We start from the raw sequence: 17259 nt of genomic DNA, 5'->3' as shown, positions 1-17259 counted from the left end.
TGAATGGATATGGGTTAGGGAAAGGCTTGGGAGGATTTCTACTCAATTTAGGGGATGAAAATTGGTTTAGGTCAATAGGTATAATGGAGTTTTATGATGATATCAAGCCATAAGTGAGAGAAAAATGGATTTGGAGCTTGAAAAATGGTTTTGATCAATAGCTATGGGTTGGGAAATGTTTGGGAGAGTTTCCAAGTTGTTTTGACTTTTTTCAAAAGAATTCAAATTTAGGGTAAAGTGGCATACGCGGGACACTTTTTGGGGATGGGGCCCCTCCAAGAGAGACTTAAGAGAGGCATGTCTTGGGAAATGTGAATTTGCACTTTTTGGGAGAAAATGGCCTACCCCTATGCCCAAGGGAGTGCTCTTTGTAAGAGCCTTGTGACCTTACTTAGTCCTTAATCTGTTTTCCGAATTGATTCCTTATGAGGCATTTTTTGACCCCAAATCTCCCCTAATGTGAGTATGGGGGGTTGGTTGGAAGGTTCTCGAGCATCGACAATTGAAAAGAGAGAGATTTATGTTGAGTCTATCACGAAAATCCTAGGTATTGCTGACTCAACTGGAATCCTAAGTGTTGCTATGAGGGAGATCTTGGGGATGCCAAGGGCTTTTTATTTTTTTTTGTAGGCTATTGGTTCACAAGTTATTGCCAAATTCATGTTAGAGGTCATTTTTGGCCACGAAGAGCAAGTATTTATGAGGTTTGCATGGAGCTATAGAAGTTGACTGTGGAGAAGGAGTGACAAATTGTTTGCAGGCTTGACAAAGTGCAAACCAAGGACAACTAGGGACATTTTCAGAGGTTTCACGGGTCAGTTGATCAGCTTGATTAGAAGAGAGCTTTCTATCTAATTTTGTTGGGGGTTTTGCTACAAGTTCTTGTATCTTTTTATTTTAGATAGCACAATTTGTGTGATTTGCTCTTTTAAGCATGAATCTTCTTTCTCTATTCTCCCTATCATGGGATCATCTCTCACATCGAAATATCATCATTTTCCTTCTCTACCAATGTTTCCCTCCCATTTCACATTCACTTGTTCAAAATTTTCAAGTTTTTTGAATGAGATTCAACCTAATTTCTTCTTGCTCTATTTTTTCAAATCGTTCCAATTATTCTGTCATCTAAGATACTCTTGTGATTCCAAATTGTTTTCAATCAGAACCTCAAGGCAATCAATGTTCTAGATGAACTATGAATGATGCAAGGTGTTTCAAGCTTATAAGGAGCTACTGGATGAGATTATTTGAGAAAGAAAGAAAGAAGATTTACTTTCAATCATTACACTCACTTATGCATGAAAATCAATCTTTATGTTGCCCATATCTCGACATTGGTCACTTTCCATACTGCAAACTCTTGGGATGGATTATTTTAAAACATCTATGAAGGTATGGAGCCTATCCAAATAGCTTTTTTGAGGTTGAGGTGAGTTAGTTTTTGGAGCAATGCAAGGGAGTGACAATGATGAGATTTGCATATGTTAATGTTATTGGCATTCATAATTTTTTTTACTATTCTAGAGTGGTTTGTTAGGATATTGTAACCATTCTCATGGAGCAAGTAACCATCACACACAATATCAATCTTTGCTTCATGAAAGAGACAAAAGGATTGCAATGTTAGAGGCTTGGAATCAACACTTGGTATAACCTATGCAACCTACAAGTGTTCAGATGGCTACAAAAGAAACATGGTATGCTGGTATAGAGAAGAATCATTAGGAATTACAAGGGAAAGTTCAAACGTTAGATGCTCTGTTGGGAGTGAGCACTCTAATTGCACTTCACTTACAAATGCTAAATATGTCTCTAAAAGAGGATATTGGAAACTGGAAAAAACACTAGCATTCATGAAAGATACTTCTATGGGTCCTCTATGGGTCTAAGACTTCATAAGAAGAAATTGCATCTAATGGATAAAATATCCAAGAAAAGTGGTCACTAGAAGCATTGAGTGAGGGCCTGTAGGACTATTTCAAAACTCATGTCTATTCATGATGAACACTCTAGTGCTATGGGTGAAGTGTTTATAAAGAAAATTTTAGAATTTCTATACAATATTCCAAATTCAAAAGTCTAAAATTAGAGATATCATCTGATTCAATGAACAAAGTTGTGGAACAATTCAATGCAACTAATGCATAGGGAGTCTATGATGCTAGAAGGATAAGTACAAGGGCATATCAACTCATATTTAAGAGCTTTCAAAAAATCGCATCTTTATGTGGGACTCCCAAAACCGACTGATATGGATGAGGCAAGGCATGCTCTCAATTTGGTGTGCTTGATTTAGTTGGCGAACCTCAACATGTATGTACTACACTAACTCCAAAAGGGAAGGTTGGGGAGTCTAGAGAACCAGAACTCCTAGTCAACAACAATTTTTTGATGGATGTTCAAGGAGTTTTATAAGCCATGGCGAAGGTTTATGATATGCCTATAGTAGAATGCATGGTCAACTAAAGATTGTACTAGAGCTTGATGAAAGCAAGGTGGTCAAAGGTCAAAAAATTAGAAAGAACTAGAACTCCTAGTCAACAACAACTTGATGGATGTTCAAGGAGTTTTATTAGCCATGGCGAAGGTTTACAATATGCCTATAGTAGAATGCATGGTGAACTAAAGATTGTACTAGAGCTTGATGAAAGCAAGGTGGTCAAAGGTTTAAAAATTAGAAAGAGTCAGTTTGACATTGATGAATAGAATACTGGACCTTCAAGTTGAGCTTGATGATGCAAGGTAGTCTAGGTTCTAACCCCTCTTTAGCTTCTTTGAAAAGGAAGGGTTTAATAATTTCAACTCAATGGGTTGGGGATCATCTTTAGCATCCGACTAAGGACCTTAAGCTTGATTATATTTTAAATTTCCATCCAGGAAAAATTGCCGATCAAAGACCAAAATGTATGGAGTCACTTTGCAAATGTAGTGACCGATTGAAGCCATTGCTCCCCTAGCAGATCCTCTGTTTCGACCTTATGCACAGCATATTTGTGAAGCCACAAAATATCTTGGAATCAACCATTGATGAAAATTTTTATCAAAACCCCAAACCGTGGATGACTAGATGATTTTATGTTTTTGCATTTTAATTGAAGCCACATGCGCCTGTAAACTTCTGATTGGTATATATGGAATACCAAATGAAAATAGGCCCTGCAATTATATGTCTGTAGGGGCATGTGTGTAGTGGGTCTCAGCAGTGACTCACATGTCATGGGGTTGTTGAAGATATGCCGACGGAGTCTCCACTCCTAGCTACTCCTTGTGGGAGTAATGCATAGCACAAGCCGTCTGCAAGTATCACTCAAGTGGCCTCCGGATTGTTGCAATGTGGTTTCACACGAGGAAGAGGGGAGGGGAGAAGGAGAAGGAGGGTAGAAGGAGGGAGGAGCAAGGGAAGAAGGAGAAGGAAGTGAAGGGGGATAGAGTGACAACCACAAGGGCACTATGAGGAAACAAGAGAACACCCAAAACACTCTCTTAGAAGAGAAGAGGGAGCTTGTATTCAACCTCGTGCAAACAACAATGAAGACCAAAGTCAACCATTTGGTCTTTTATACATGTCACCTTTTAAAGGGAGGCCAACCCTTTTCCTTTTTAGCACTCTCCCTCACCTTATAACCATGGACTCTTGGGCCCGTAGGGTGCCAAGGCATATTGCTATTCTTACCATCTCTCCCTACTAGCAGAAATAGCACTTGTGTTAACCATATTAAAGCACTTGGGACACCTAGTATTAGGAGGTTGTCCTAATCGGTTCCCAAATAGCACTTGTGTTAGCCTCGTGCCTCCTAGGCTCAGGTGATTTGGGGATCAAACTCCTTGAGCACCCTCACACCTTCACTTTTTTGTGGTCATGCATGATGCATGAGACTCAAACCTGGAGTGATGAGGCTCAGCTTCCATAAGACACTCAACGGTAACCCTGTCTCAAGATGATATTTAGGGAACAAACTCCCTGAGTTTGAGCTGTACTTCTTTCATGGATATTTTCATTGGCGTGGCTATTTTCGTGGATGTGGAGCTAAAAAGTGCAAGGTGCTTGCACTCCTCATGCTTCTTGGATGTGGCCCAGAAGTGTGCATCTCCTTATTCCGGGCGGTGGTAGTTGGAACATACAACTTGTGCCTTGAATCCTTGAATCCTTGGACTTTGGACAGAATTTGGGTATTTGGGGATCAAACTCCCTGAGTTTGAGCTATACTCCTTCCGTGTGCACATTGCTTATAATCACTGATCTTGGTGTATTTGGGTATCAAACTCCCTTCAGCTTGTCTATTGAAGTAGATCATTCGGTCTGGTCACCTTTACTCATTGATTACCCTGCATTTGGCTGGTGTACTCTATGGATGTTAACAATGTGTGTTAAAAATAAAGAATAATAAGTGCAAGGTTGCTAACACCTAGAACCTAATTTAGATGTTTTACCATCGATTGAAGACAAAGATTGCGGATTTTCTATGCAAGAATAGAACAGACAAAAATGTAGAGGATCTAGATGGAAAATTGAAATAAACAATTAAAGAAATATAACAATTAATCCAAAACCCTAAGCTTAGAAAATTTCATACCTTGTCTACCTCATTGTTGCAAGGAGCATTCGTTGTAGTGTCCAAGTAGACTCCGTTTTTTGGTGGTGTGTTATGAGGTTGATGAGGACTAGAGGTGCTTCTTCATTGTTGTCCTTGAACAATGACCTCTATAAATCCTGGAATTCATCCTCAATATCTTGTATTCTAGCTATGCATCCTTGATCACCTTTTGTATGAGATGGATAGCCTCTAAATCGGTGATGCTCAAGTCATCGAAGCATGTGACCGCATTGATTGTTGGATTGATGAGAGAGCCAAACTCAATAACATCCTCATAGGCATTGTTTGAGAGTTGGCATAGTGCCTCATCCTCATGAATCCCACTTCCAACACATCATTAAGGGGGAGGTATTCCTCACCCTCAATAGTTACTAGATCAATCGACACAAGGTGTGGCTTGGTTGCTACCTTGTCTAGATAATAGTTAGGGGAAGGGTTTGCATGAGTTGGACATGCCAATAGGATTACTTGACTCTTAACTTTCTCTAGGGCTAGGTTTATAGCATGTTCCTTGGACTCTATGTCTAGTTTTAACTCATCTGCTCCACAACTTGTGGAAGATGGACCCAATCCATCACTTGTAGATGCACAAGGTACCTCGAACTATAGTTCAAAAACATCATCAAACTTGCTAGTTTCGAGGAGGATGACAAGGGTTGCATCTCATTCTATCAAATAAAGGGGAGAATATGAAGGGTCCCCAAGGGGAATAATGTACTCACAAAGAGAGATAGAGACATTATCCATGGCGTCTTACCTAGATTCTTCTAGAAGTTGTCATTCTAGTCAAGAGAACTGAAAATATCCAATGGGACCATTGGGTGAGGGGAGGTAGCAAGATTGGCCATGGATAGTCTATTGAAAATCTAGATCATTTGAAGGAAGGAAAGATCTCAAGGCCAACTCAGCATGGGAATCAGTGGTGGATGAAATCCACTAGGAAGCCATAACTATGGGACGATGCTAGGAAAAGGATGTGGATAGTAAGGCTATGGAAAGTAGTGTGGGAATGTGAGAGAGAAGGTTGTAAATAGTGCAATGTGAAAATGAGTGAAAAAATGAGTATACTTTATAGATGGGATCTAAAATTTTTTAATTTTAAAATATATATATTCCTAAAACAAAAAATCCTAAGTTGTAATCTCTCTCTATCTCTCTCTCTCATGCATGCATGTGCACACACACACACATGCTTGAAGACTAAATAATGGTGCATAGTTAAGATTAGACTAAAAATCATACAAGAAGTTGCACAAGAAGATAAGGCTATGCAATGGAGATGAAATTCTCTCCAAGAATAAGAATTCTCGACAACCCTCAATAGCAACATAGCATTGCACATCAACACAAAAATATCCATGTGGCATGTGTACCATCCAAGGCTATCTCACCTCCACTTTACACTTGTCTCCATTCCCTCCTTGCTTTGTTTAAAATTTTGTATGGAAAATTTTACATCTTACACTTGTCTCCATTCCCTCCTTGATTGTGCTCTATATGTCATAAAAAATTTGTATATCACATTGTCCCAACATTCTCTATAGACCTTCTTGATTCCTTTGTCATTCTCAATAGTCTCTCTCTCTCTCTCCTCTCTCTCTCTCTCTCTCTCTCTCTCTCTCTCTCTCTCTCTCTCTCTCTCTCTCTCTCTCTCTCTGTGTGTGTGTGTGTGTGTGTGTCTGTGTGTGTGTGTGTGTGTGTGTGTGTGTGTGTGTGTGTGTGTGTGTGTGTATGTGTGTGTGTGTGTCTCTCTCTCTCTCTCTCTCTCGCACGCGCGCACACATAAGATATATATATAGATATCCATATAGTTTTAAAATTATAAGATTTATCAATTTGTAATTTAGCCCATAGAGCATCTACATGTGCTAATGATTAAATATAGTATTAACAATCACTTTGTATCATTTGTTATTTTTTTCATACATCTAACAATTTCTCATGGCTAAGTACATTGTTGAAGCACTAAGGATCAAAGAAACTAGATATAATCTATCTCTAATCTTTGGGACAAAAAGATGGACCCCTGCCATCATGTCTCTATTACTCTAGAGTGTGTGGGGGACAAAACTTCTTTCAAAGGATGTTTTTCTCATCTAATTTTGTGATTAGCCAGTCTAAAATAATATTCATGGGGAAGGCTTACTGTTGCCAACTACATTTCTTCTCTGATGAACCACATGGTCCACTCCTCTTCTAGTTCCAACATTAGATCAGAATGTCCTTGCCTAGAAATGAATGCCTTGATGATTGGGCCATGAGTCCCATCACACAAATCATCATCCATAGCTTCCCATTGCAGGTTTTCCATCTAAAACTTGTATATGTGAAAGGCATATAAAGATTTCTCCTTCTAATGAAATACCTGCAAAAATTGAAATTTGTTAATAATAGTATCCTATAACATTCTCCTTTTTTATGCAAACAAGAATAAATATGCATATGTACCAAAATGTCACCTCTAAAGTTTTCAATTGACATTGTATCAAGTCTTCACTATGGCATGTTCTTGTTGTCCATCCATTGTTAAATAAGTCACCTAGCCAAACTAGTTCTAAGCTCGTATATGTTATCTTTATTTTTCTCAATTGCTTACAATTAGCAAAGAAATCAACAAAGCATGGGAATGGAAGCTGAGAAGTTAGTGTACATCTATGCCAATCATAAAATGCTGGAAACATTAGGAGATGTGGGATATGAGGAGAAAGTTCCAAAATGGACCTACAATATTCCACCTAATGCTATCCAACCTGAAGCCATCCCATCATTGCAGATCCCTAAACCCCAAGAAGAGGATGAGGAAGGGATAGATGACCACATACTTGTTTTCATTCACGGATTGTAGGAAGGAGCCAATGTAATCTCATGCTACTGGTTGAGATGATTGTCGGACGGTGATGATTTCGTGGTGGTTTCCTAATGGGATCCTTGCATTATTAACAATGTAGGCATGATATGAGACAGCCAGCAATTGAGTGGTGCACATTGGCCTAGTAGAATCTTTGGCAAAGGGAGGCTAGGACTTTGTGTAAACATAAATGATTGAAAAGAGGGCATGAGAGGTAGGGAAATTTGGGCCTCATTTTGGGGCCCTGTAAGGGTATCACTTGAGAATATTATCTCAAAAACATGGGCATGGATTATTTTTTGCATTGTCTTTTTAGAGCTAACTCTTTGATTCATTTGCAATTGTATATACCATGATGGACATAGGGATGGAAGGATACAAGGAAGATTTCTTTTTTCTGGAGAATCTTTTAACATGTTGAAAGATTCTTTCATTGCCCCATCATGGTATATACCAGTTGGGAACCTTTTCTTTCTTCCCTATATCCTTCCATCCCCATGTCCAAACACCATCATGGAATATACCATTAGAAACCTCTCAAAGAGTAGGTTTTAAATATGCTAAGTCCGACAAGTTTTGAGCTAATTTGCAAAAAATTATCCCTTCTTAAGAGAATCTTCTCAAATGACACCCTTACAAAACCCCACAATGAGCCCTAAATTTCTCTAATATGTAATGGGTGGTTAATGACTGAGGAATGCATATTTGAAGTGTGTGTCATGCGTGGCAGAAATAAAGTAAATTATTTTTAATCAAAAAGCATGAGTGATGGGATAAACTCTTGGTTGTCTAATGGCTAGGATTACAGAACAGATTATTTGGTCTTGGTTTTGTATTGCAGGGAGGACTTTTAGGTTGATTCGTTGTGGATGGATGACTTTTGAGGTGTGTTGGGTCTGTTGGATTTTTGGATCGTAGGAGAGGGCATCGGCAATTACATTTTCTTTTTCTAGATATGATATTTTAGAGAGAGTGTGTATTCTTGAATCCATCTGAGTAATTTGGAATTGGTGTGTCATTTTGTAGGAGTCAGACTAAAGGTTTGTGATTTGTTTCTATGGTGACGGCACTGCCATCCAGGGAGGGATGGAGTTTAGAAAAGGACCAAATGATAGCCAGCAGCTTGCATTCTATTGTTGATGTTTTTTTGGCTTAGGTGAGGCTTTGAGACTCATGAAGCTTGATGGGAACCAATCTCCAAAATCCTGCTTTGTTGAAGAAGAATGGTGCCCACCCCATGCCCAGAAGCATCTATTTAGACAAAAAAAGATTTGACAAAATCTAGATGTCGCAAGGTGATGGCTATGGAAATGAAATGCTTTAATTCCTTGTAGGCTCTTGCACATTTTGAGTCCCATTTGAAAGGTTGGTTCTTTTTTAGTAGTGTTTTGAAAGGGGCCATGATGGTGAGAAATTTGAGATGTATTTGAAGGAGAATTGAATCATGCCGAGAAATCGTTCAAGCTGTCCTTCGTTGATTCATCCCACTATTGGTGTTCACTTAGTTAATGAAGTGATCAAGATAGATCTCCACCTGTGGCTTGTGAAGCTAGATCAGCATAGCAGTGACTCCTAACTTCAAGCAAGCCACGATACAGTTGAGAGCATCCAAATTCAAGATTTGGAGAATGCACAGTATGTACTTGGTAGATCAATCTTGCGGTCAGGATATGTGACTGAGTATGGTTGATAACGATGATATGAGAGCTGCATTGAATTACATTGCTAATTATGGACCAGGCTTCAAGCCACCTTCATACCACACAAACATTGTTAGACAAAAGCATATGGAGAAGAGAAAGATCACATAAATCATAGCATTTTTGAGCAATTGCATAACATGGGATGCACAATTGTCTCAAACGGGTGGACAAGCACAAAACACCATGCTTTATTGAATGTGATGGTTATATCACCACGTGGGCAGGACTTCCACATGTCAATTGATGCCTCACATGTAAAGAAGTTGGGGACATATATAGCTAGTTTATTATCAAAGCTTATAAGAGAGTTAGGTCCTAAAAAGTTTGTGCAACTTGTCATAGTAGAGAATGCCACGAGTTGTAAGAAGGCAGGTAGAATATTGCAAAGGGAGTATACCAATCTATATGCATCTACGTGTTGTATGCATTCTTTAGATCTTGCATTAAAAGGTTGGTATAAACAATTGCCATGGTTCAAAGAGATTGTTTGTGAGGCTCAAGACATCATGAAGTTAATACAATTGAAGCAACATCTTGAAGCAATCTTTATGTCTCATGATGGTTCTACCATGTTGCAATTTCCAGCAACCATGAGATTTGCTATGTACTTCTACACTTTGCAATCCTTGGTGAAGAATAGAAGTTTTCTTATAGAGACATTTCACTATGATGCATTTGAACAATGGATGTCAAAGTTGAATAATAGGGCAACAAAGGAGAAAATGCATGACCTGAAAGAAATATTGGGATCCCATCAAAAAAGCATGGATGCACTTTTGGAGTATGGGGCAAGGTGGGGCAAGCTCTTATTGAAAGGAATTTCCCTACTCACCCAGGCCAAGAGAATGAGAGAAGACCATTTAATGCTACAAAATACAAGGAATTGTAGCAATTGTTTAGGCCTCGATGAGAGCAAGCTCACAATCCTAGTGTTGGGTACCTTTTAGACCCCAAGTGGTAAAATATGAAGCTTGGAGAGATCCCAATTGTTATGCATGACTTTCATAAGGTCGTGCAACAATATTATCCCCAAAACCATGAGTTTGCAAAGTGTTATAATGAGTTAGCCAAGTATCGATGATGTAAGGAGGGGTTGTTTGCATCAAGCGATGTTCAAGCTTTGGCAAAAATTACATCTACTTGGAAATGGTGGATGATGAATGGTGGCACATGTGAGATTCGATGCCCAATTTCAATGAGGGTTCTTTCTTAGACATGCAACTTGGGCTCAGAAAGAAATTGGAGTCATTACAAGTACATTCATAGTAGTTTATGAAATAGACTTTCTTTCACAGTAGAAGTTGGCTTCATAAGCATTTCTCACATCATTGGAATGTTCTACTTCTATATGATACATTGATCTTTGTGCTTGGATGTGGCCACTCTTGACTATCAAAAGACGGCAAGAGAAGAGATTCTAGTCTTCCATACTAACCTTCTTAATCCAACACAATGAACATCGAGTCAAAAAAGAGGGCACATCCTTCTTTGACTGTGGTGGTGTGCGACCTTCATATTGAAGACTACCAATCTCAACTCGAAGACATGCAACACCCCAGTTATGCATGTTCTAGGATCCCACTCTTTGTAATTAGATGGATACAAATTTGTCAACCAAATGTAAGGATAATAAAGTTGTGTCAGTGTCCCTAAATTTGAATACTTTAAATCACGACCCTAATTGGGCCTATGATATGAAGGCCTACATCTGGATGCATGTATAAGTCCGCATGGGTAAAGACATGTTGAACATATATGCAAGCGACTGTCTTGTTGTTTGCTAGGAGACATAATGGAATCCATGATTCCACCTTTCCAATGTTTAGAGATGTCCTCTGCATCCTTCCGCACCACTTGTGTTCCATTGTGATCCTGAGTAATCCATTACTCATTCATGAGTAATCCTAAGTAATCCATTGCTCATGCTCATTGTGATCCTGAGTAATCCATTTCTCATGCTCATCCTTGATGTTTTTGAATATAGCAGATGGTAAAGTACGTCGATATCTGGTGTTTTACATCTCCATAATTCGTGTTCTAATAGCATATGAGTAACAATAGCTCTCTCCCTCTCTCTTCTCAGCCAAAATATATCTCCCTCACGATTAACAATCTCTCTCTCTCTCTCTCTCTCTCTCTCTCTCTCTCTCTCTCTCTCTCTCTCTCTCTCTCTCTCTCTCTCTCTTCCCTCTATTTGTCTTTCTCTCTAGCTATCTTCCTCCGTCTCTCTCTTTCTCTACCCCTCCTTCCCTCTCTCCATTAGTCTGCCCCCTAACACAAACAAACAAAGTTTTTTAAAAAAATATTGCAAAATGATATCAATCTCTCTGTCCTTCTGTGCACTTAAACAAATGGCACTTCAAAATATAACCTCTGTCTCTCTCTCTTCCCTCTATTTGTCTTTCTCTCTAGCTGTCTTCCTCCATCTCTCTCTTTCTCTGCCCCTCCTTCCCTCTCTCCTTTAGTCTACCCCCTAACACAAACAAACAAATTTATTTTTTATGCTTGATTCTGGTAGCAGTTGCCTGGAAAATATATATTGTTGCCACATTAAATATTTGTATCTCCAATAGTTGATATTCTACATCTTGTAGAAATTGATCATCAACTTCCAAGGCCTTGGGTCGTCGACATCCACTCAGTACCTTTCTTGTATTGGTAGGGATTTTTACCTTAGTGTCGGTGCTCTTGACTGTCATCATTTTGAAACCTAGTCATGTCATAATAGGTCTACTTAACAATAATGGATAGGCATTTATTTCCAAAGCAACAATGACAATTAGACTTATAGTATAATGTACTCCTCCAATTGTGATGACCACATCTTTGATCTACCATATACACTCAAAATGGAGAAGGTGTTAAATTCTTGAGCTTCAATCATTTGATCATGGTTTCTAAGATTATATTCACTCTTGATCCAATGTCCACAATGACACCTAGTATGTTTTGTTTCTTGATTTTTGCAATAATTATTGATATTGTATCATGCACAATGGGCTATCAATGACTAGAACCGTGTTGAGAGAATCCACTACTAGTGGTGGGTTCTACTCAGCTTTGAGCTACTAAAGGAGGAATACATGGTAGTAGGGAGCCACCTACAAAATTTCAACCATTGTAAGTCTCAACTTGTGACATTTTATTAAATGTTTTCCATGGTTGATCCATTAAGATCTCGGACCATGACGCTGACTCAGCTCAAAACTAGAATTTACTCATCAAGGCGTTCCATGACTCAGTTAACTATGGTACTAGATTTGGCTTGGATGGTAAATCAAGAGTAGGGGATTCCCCCTTTGGTTCCTTTTTCCATCTTGGATGCCATCTATTTTTGTTCCTTCTAATCGATGTCCATAGTTTGAGGTGGTGCCTTTTTAGTTTGAGATGGTTACTTTTTTGAATTGGATGCCACCTATTTTTGTTCCTTCCAATTGATGTTCTTATTTTAACATGGTTCATTTTTAGATTTTGTTATGGGTTGATGAGACCAAGCAACCACATTAGCATTGACCAAATCTACTACCTCTATCAAGATTTCTTGGAGATCGAGGTCAATTTCCCATGTTTCTGTATTGCCTTTAAGTAGCTTGATATGATCCAACCATAACTTACATTCTACCTTAGTATGACACTCCCTTGTGGCGTGATGTTTTTTAAAAAAAATTCTTCTTCTTCTTACACAAAAATAGCATCTAATCTATTGTGGTCCATGGCATTGTCCCTTGTTATTTTTACCCTTGTCCTTCCCTTGGCCTGGCTTGGTTCATGGTGGCAGCTCATCCTTGGACTTGGTTTCTTGCACCACTTGGTTGACATCCACAATATGTTTGTTAGTGTACCAATAATCAAAGTCATCATGATAAAACTTGGTACTTGTGTTGCAGTACTTAGTTCAGTAATCATCTTTCATGTCTCCATGTTAAGAACACTTGTTACACCATTTTTTCTTAGCTCTTGGTCTTCCTTAGATGCCATTTTTTAATTCAAATCATCACAATGCAATTAGGGACCCTCTCTCGATGCTATAACTTCCATATCACATTGTGATGATTCCAAGACTTGTCAAGTTTTTCTTATTCTCTTTTTTGTTCTAATCATCATAATTGGATTAGGACCCCTCTACTGATTCTAAAACTCCCTTATCACATTGTGATAGTCTCAGCCTTGTCATGATTTTTTTATTTGCTTTGCCTTTCATATCATTACAACGCAATTAGGGCCCCTCCGTAAATTCTAAAAATCCCTTATTTCTTGTGATGATTTCAAGACCTATCACATTTTTCTTGTTCCCTTTGTTATTCAAATTACCACAATGTGATTATGGCTCCTTCATCGATTTTGGAACTCCCGTATGGCATTGTGATGATTTTGAGGCTTATCAGGCTTTTTTTACTTACTTTGTATTTCAAATCATCACAACACGATTAGGTCCCCTTCGCTAATTTTGAAGCTCCCTTATGGCATTGTGATGATCTTCTAAAACTGTGGATCTAAGACCTATTGCTGGGTGTTAACATCTTCCTAAGAATTCATCCTTATACAATTTATTTATTATCTTTGAACCTTTCAATATTTTGATTTTCAAAGCATGTTGTGGTGGTAAATTGCCTCATGGACCTCAAAGGATAGGAAAACAAATTGCTATATCCTTCAGATGCCTTCATGGGAAATTGAGGCCTTAAACAAGGTCCAAGTACAAGAATACCTTTGGATGGTCCTCAAGCAAGTAGTAGTGGTGGTCATCTTGCCTTTTGTAGTACAATCCTGACAATGTAACTCACCATGTATTGTATGCATTATGCCAACCATCCCTTAGTATAAGTTTAGTTTCTCCTTCTCACCTACACATTTGATAATGTAAAAGTCCACACTTTCACTATTGCTTGCCTAGGCATTGATAATAAAATTATCCCCTATACTAAGGGCATCAAACATCATGTCCAGCTTCATAGATTAGATCCAAATTAACGTTAGACTCACCACATCATCAACACATCATCTTCACAACCGGAGAGAATATCTCATCAAAGTCCCATGACTCACATATGCTGACTTATCAATGTGAAATCATCCTTTGAAAAGTCGCACACAGAATGCATCAATTGTGAGCCATAGACCTATTGGCATCCCCATTAATTACACTTGTCCGCATCCCCTAGTCGGGGATGAGCATTTTTCAAGCAAAATCTTCCAAGCGTCTGAGCGAAGGAAAAAAAAAGCTTCCAACTATGCAAAAATATGGCAAAAATGGATCGGAAGAAAACATATTTCACTTAGAAATATGCAAAGTATTATATCAATGCCTATTTTATACAAAAATCTTTACGTGAATCTTTGGGAATGGTGAGAACATAATGGGATGGCTTTTTAAGAAACCCACATGTAGAGTAGATTTCTCTATGAAAATTCCCTTATGATCCTTCTTACAACTTTTACTTAATAGGGCGTGACATTGAAAAAACTCTCTCAACCTATCTTCATGAAAGGGTTTCTCCAAAGAAAACTCATTGAAGCATGCCATCAAGGTAGTTCCGCTAGCAAACCCCCTTTGAAGTAGGTCTTCAAAGGTAGTTTCACTGGTGAAACTACCTTGGACAGCACTTTTAAAAGTGACATAACTTTCACATCCAATGTCCAAATATAGTCATTCAACCACTCAAATTGATTAGAAAACCCCATTTGAGCACATCTATGCGATTATATTTTGGAAAATATTGCATATATAGTATTAAATATTGCATGTATTTGAGAGTGCTCTCAACAGAAGCAAGAACGAAAGAGGGAGAGAGAGAAACAGAGAGCCACACAAGTTTTGGTGGTGTAGAACACCCTAATCTTCTTTTTCATTCATTTATATATGTGTTTGAGTAATGTACATAATCGGAGTAAAGGCACAGTGACCTTTAACCCCAACAACCTCCACTTAAAGGAAAATGTGCCTTTAAGGGAGAACAACCAGTGAGCATACTATCCAATGCCCATCAATACATAACAATACTCAAACCGCTGACTAGGTAGACTCTTCGTCAGCATATCTGCAAGGTTATTATCTGTATGAGCCTTGACAAGCTCTATGCGCTTGTCCTCAAGTACCTCCCTGATGAAATGGTACCTGACTTAAATGTGTTTGGTCTTTGCATGAAAGACCGGATTCCGTGCTAGCTGATGAATAGCACTCATGGAATCACTATGCAATGACGGTACACCTGTATGAATCCCCAAATCTCCCACTAGCCGATCAAGCCATTTAGCCTCCTTGCAACCCTCTATGGCTGCAACATCCTCAGCCTCTGTGGTAGACAAAGCAACGCACTTCTGTGTGCGAGACATCCACGACACTGCACCACCTACAAAGGTGAACACATAACCAGAAGTGGATCTCCTACTATCCACATGCCCTACATAGTCTGAATCTGTGTACCCAAGTACACGCATGTCTCCTCTACCAAAGCAGATGCACATCTCCTTGGTACCCTTCATGTACCTCATGATGCACTTAAGTGCCTCCCAATGCCTCTTTCCTAGATTAGCCATATACCAGCTAACAACTCCCACTGCAAATGCAATGTCTGGTCTAGTAGCTATCATTGCATATATAAGACTCCCAACTGCTGATGCATAAGGAACCTTGGCCATCATGGGCCTTTCCTCATCTGATTTGGGACTATCTGTATGACTCAGTTTCACCTATGGAGGCAATGGAGTACTCACTACCTTCCCCCCCTCCATATTGAAACGCTGCAATACTTTTGTAACATACTCCTTCTGTGAAAGCCAAAGGAGTTTCCTACTCCGATCACGCATGATGCGTATAAGAATATGACCTGCAAGTCCCAAATCCTTCATATCAAAAGCCTCATGCAACTTGGCCTTTAATGCATCTAGCTCATAAGTATTCTTGCTAGCCAATAGCATATCATCCACATATAGTGCCAAGATTATCAGGCTATTATCCTTAGCCCTTTTAGTGTAGAGGTAGTGATCAATTTCACTCCTTCTAAAACCGTGGGACCGAATGAAAGCATCAAACTTCTGATACCATTCTCTAGGCGCTTGCTTAAGCCCATAGAGACTCTTCTTCAGCTTGCAAACTAAATGTTCTTTGTCCTTTTCTTCAAAGCCTTCCGGCTGCACCATGTAAATTTCCTCATGCAAATCCCCATGCAAGAAAGTTGTCTTGACATCCATCTGCATAAGCTCCATATCCTCTACTGCCACTAGTCCAAGCAGGCCTTGTACCTAGGCACATCATCACCTGTGACCTTCATCTTGTAGACCCATTTACATGGAAATGCTTTCTTTCCATGTGGCAAAGAAACCAAGTCCCAAGTCTTATTCTTCATAAGTGAACTCATCTCTGATTGCACAGCATACTCCCACTTGCGTTGATCCTCGCACATCATGGCCTCTCTATAGCAAGAAGGCTCCCCGTAATCAGTAAGCATCACATAGTCTACCCCTAAAACAAACCTATCAGGCGGTCTAGACACTCTAGATGATCTTCTCAAGGGCATTTCAGCTTGCTGTCCCACTTGCATATCAGCCACATTTGGCTCATCATTTCCACCAATAGATGATCCATCATCTACCCTTGATTGTATACCTGTGGGAGTACTTGGTGGTACCATTTCTTGCACATTTGGTGCATGGACAGCTTGGTGTCTATCAACATGTGTAGGTGGATTCATATCCTGGAAAGTGATTCTCCTCATTTCTACATCCCTCATGGGTGCCCTATGCATCTTCTTCTCATTGAAGACTACATCATGGCTGCGTATGATCTTCTTTGCTTCTGGATCCCAGAGACGATAGCCCATCTCTCCACTTTCACCATAACCCAGAAAGATGCATTTCCTAGACTTAGCATCTAGCTTCTTTCGAAGCTCTTTTGGCACATGTGCATATGCCTTACACCCAAATATACGCAAATGAGAGTAAGAGGGCTTCTTGCCACTCCATGCCTCTTCAGGAATACCACCATCCAAACTCTTACTAGGTGATCTATTGATCACATGCACTGCAGTCTTCATTGCCTCAGCCCAAAAACCACTAGAAAGACTTGCATTGGAAAGCATGCATTGCAACCTTTCTTGAATGTTACGGTTCATCT

Source organism: Dipteris shenzhenensis, chromosome 7, assembly GCF_047967505.1.
Source record: "Dipteris shenzhenensis isolate YYH24624 ecotype China chromosome 7, Dip_SZ_1.0, whole genome shotgun sequence".
Classification (NCBI taxonomy): Eukaryota; Viridiplantae; Streptophyta; class Polypodiopsida; order Gleicheniales; family Dipteridaceae; genus Dipteris; species Dipteris shenzhenensis.
Note: the sequence above shows the minus strand (reverse complement) of the source record.